The sequence below is a fragment of the Arachis hypogaea genome, chromosome 13, assembly GCF_003086295.3.
Source record: "Arachis hypogaea cultivar Tifrunner chromosome 13, arahy.Tifrunner.gnm2.J5K5, whole genome shotgun sequence".
Lineage (NCBI taxonomy): Eukaryota > Viridiplantae > Streptophyta > Magnoliopsida > Fabales > Fabaceae > Arachis > Arachis hypogaea.
In genome coordinates, this window is record NC_092048.1 from 24,875,956 (window position 1) to 24,880,083 (window position 4,128).

Here is a 4,128-nt window from a genome sequence, read left to right on the forward strand (position 1 = left end):
CTATTTCATATTTGCTAATTAATAATTTTTGTTGCTTACAAGCCATGGTAATTGGGCACAAAAGCAAATCAAAGCCCAAATTTGTTAAAATAATTTATTCAGCCTTGTGTGATATGATATACAATATATGGCTTGAATGTTATATTTGTTGGGCCAATAAAATAGATTTGAAGCCCAACAAGGTGGCTGGTCCGAAATTAAAAGGGAATTGGGGCACTATGATTAACTTATTCTTTTAATATATGGTGAAACCCAATTTCTTTGATACTTTGCTGCATGCTTCCACGGACACCACCCTCTCTCTCTCTCTCAATGGATTTCAAAATTTAATTTGCTAGCATTGAAAACATAAAAGAGAGAGAGAAATTGATTTGATTGCTTTAATGACACTACACGCTACTCAGCAAAGGGAAGTGGGAAACTTAAATTCACTCTTATTATCTCTCTTTGTTACATTGATTATTGTTCAAATCCATTGAATATTTTCTTTCTTCTCTCTCCTTTCTTTCATAACTCTCAGTCACTTCCATCAGGAAAATATGGAAGCGTTAGCAAGAAATCAGAAGCAAAAAGAAGAGGAACCTAGAAGAAAGCTAAAGACCATTGTAATGATGGCAAGAAAAAAAAAACAAAAAGTATGTTGTGGCTGAGATCTTTACCAAAATAAGGTAAGATTTAGTGAAGTAAGCTCATGCTCTTCATACCAAAAATAGTTGAAGAAGATTTCGGTCAGAGAAAGAAGATCTAAGAGGCATGGCTCGCCTCTGCTTGGTGCTCACTCATCACAGAAGGTAGCTAGGGAGGCTACGTGAAGGAGGAAGCAAAAGTGGAGCAGGAGGAGCTGTCATGCATCAAGAACTCATCAAGGGCTAGGGATCCTTCTTGGAGTGCAAGACAAGATGGAGGGCTCGGATTGGTGGAGTTTGGTGCAAAAGGAAGACACAGAGGTAATTGCATGTTGGATATAACATTCAGTTTCCTCTCCTCTCTCTCTCTGGCCGAACCGGTTTTTGCATGAAGAAGAAGAAGATTAGCTCGGTTCAAGTGTTTCAACCTTGGAGGCTTCTCCTTCTATAAATAAGGAAGAACAGCCAGGGCTTGAAGCAAGGAGTGAGAGTGCAAGGCACAGAGTTCTCATAGCTACCTAAGCTAACAGAAGTTCTTCTCCTTTAATGTTCTTCATTTTGTAATTTTCTATTTAATTTTGTCTATCTTGAGTCTCATAAAAAAGGCAAACAGTGAAGTTTGTAAGAAAAAGCCATAGAGCGAAAAAAGGCAGAGAGTGCAAAATTAAAAGAAAAGCCATAGATGTCCTTAGAGGTCCTTTGTACATCTGTGTTGTGTTTCATGATTCTGTGGGAATTTCCTTGTAAGTTGGGTTAGCACTTAGCAGTTGAAAGCTTGGCAGTAACCAAGTCAAGTTCAGGATTGGGGTTGAGATTCTGGACTTGTCCCGGATAGAAAGGGTAGTTCCTAGGGAGAATTGGTGTATGTAATCATGATGATTATAGTGAAATTCCATCATTGTTATGATGGAGACTGGATATAGGCTGCATTGCACTTGGCAGCTGAACCAGGATACTTCGTGGTGTGATTTTCTATCTCTCTTCTACTCCATTTCTGTTTCTGCTGCATAGGAGATAAAACCGAAAAATATCTCGTGCCGGGTTACGAGATAAAAAGAAAAAGTCTCGTGGTTGGATACGAGACAAAAATAAAAAAGTCTCCAGAAATTGTTTCAAAGACCAGCAATTGTTACTAAGCGAAAAATGGGCTAAGATTCAACCCCCCTTCTCTTAGCCACTGAAAAACCATCAACACGACATATAAAACCAATAAAAAGAGTCAGGTGATGAAATATCAAGCTTCAGACAGTGAATTCGCAAAAAGGAAAGTCTTTCACAGCTCCATATTACTCTAGCAAGCACCATTTCAGCAGCATGAACTAGCGTAGCATCAATGGATAATTATGGAACTGTTAAGCAACAATAACAACCTCATTCAATCTTTTCATTTCACAAAGCATAAGAGGTGGAACATAAATTAACAAAATTTCATTAGATAACATACAAAAACACACTATATCATAGACAAGGCATGTTAAACAGAATAAGAGGAGCATAATTTCATTATTTTTTTATTTTTTATCTGACCAATTAAGAGGAGCATCATCTTAATTTTCAAAATACTATTATATGAAAAAAGGAGACATCAAGATGAACCCTAAATTAAAAATATTGGACCATACCATATTATCATCCCCATTCCCATCCCCATCCACAAATTCGGCATCCTTTAATTCCATTTCAAATATGCCTTTGGCATCTTCCTGCAAGAGGTCATCTCACTACAAGAAAAACGCTAAATACCATTGGATTTAGCGTCACATAATAACGGTAGTTTTATCAGCGGATTTACCGGTGGATTCTATAATAAATTCATTGAATACAAATTTTACTGTCGGATTCTCTTTTTCAACAATAATGTTGACGGTACACTATAGTCACCGTAGCTAATGAAAAGGGTGATCATAGATCTATAGTCACAGTTTTTGACCTATGGTCACGATTTTTCTACTGTGACCTATTTTACCTTGACCATAGATTTATGGTCATGATTTTTTTAGCTATGATCACGGTTTCTATGATTACAATTGTAGTTTTTAAATTCTGTCACTTTAGACCACTTTTTTTTTATCAGAATCATAGGTTACTTTATGTTTACGCGTAAAAACTGTGACCTTAGCTTGCTCTATGATCACTCTTTTGTAAAATCGTGACCATATCCTTATCTATGATCACAGTTTTAGTAAGGCCATAGCTTATCTATGGTCACCCCCTGTTTTATACAGTGACCATAGCTTAATCACGGTCACGGTTTTAGTGTGACCAAAGATATCTATAGTTACCCTACTTTAAAACCATGACCATAACCTTATTTATGGTCACAGTTTTTGCGTGGCCATAACTTACTCTATGGTCACCTACCCTATTTTAAAATCGTGAAGGTAACTCTTAAAAACTGTGACCATAGACCCCTTTTAGGTCACTCTACAAGACCATGAGGTCACCCTCAACAACCATGACCATAAACCCTTTTTAGTCACCCTTTTGTAGAATCGTGATTCTAGATTCTTTTAGGTCACTCTTCAAAATCGTGACCGAAGACCCCTTTAGATCACCCTCTAAAACTGTGATTATAGACCTTTTTAGGTCACCCGTTTTTGAAAAACAGTGACCATATGCTCTTTTAGGTTACTCCACAAAATTGTGACCATAGACTCCTTTAGGTCACCCCTGAAAATCGTGACCATAGACCCTTTTAAGCCGCCTTTTTTAAAAAAAATCGTAACCATAGACCCTTTTAGATCACTCTTTAAAATCGTGACCATAGATCTTTTTAGGTCACCCCCTAAATTGTGATCATAGACCATTTTAGGTATTTTTTTTAAATCGTGACCATAGGTACTCTATGGTCACCTTGTTTTAAAAAACAATGACCAAAAGTGTTTTTTTAAGTCACTCTCAAATACCGTGACCATAGACCCTCTAAAAAATTGTGATAAAAAAAACTGTGGTCATAGACAAAAAATGTTGTAGTGGTAATAAATGGAGGGAAAAGATAAAAAATTGGCGCTGCGGTTATCATTGGATTTACAGGTAAATAAATTCGATGGTAACTTGGATTAGTGAAACGTTGCGTTTTGGCCAAACACGAAGATTTACCGGTGGATTTTTCCGTCGATAATCCGACGGTAATTGTGTCCTAAATTCGAACCGCGAACCCTCTTCCTCCTCATTTCAAATTGGCCTCTCTTCTCTCTCTCTCTCTCTCTCTCTCTCTCTCTCTCTCTCTCTCTCTCTCTCTCTCTCTCTCTCTCTCTCTCTCTCTCTCTCTCTCTCTCTAACCTCACGCCTCCCATACTCTCTCTACATTATCTCATCTCTCCCTCCACATTCTCTCCGACAAACCCCTCCAACAACCCATTCTTGTTGTCCGGCGATCGTTATTCATCTCCCTGCCGAATCGCTGCTGCTCCCTCCAGGTAGCTCTCCTTTTCTAGCTCTCATTATTCAAACTCTATTATTTTTTGTGTTGATTAGATTAGAATGTTAGGTAGATTAGTTG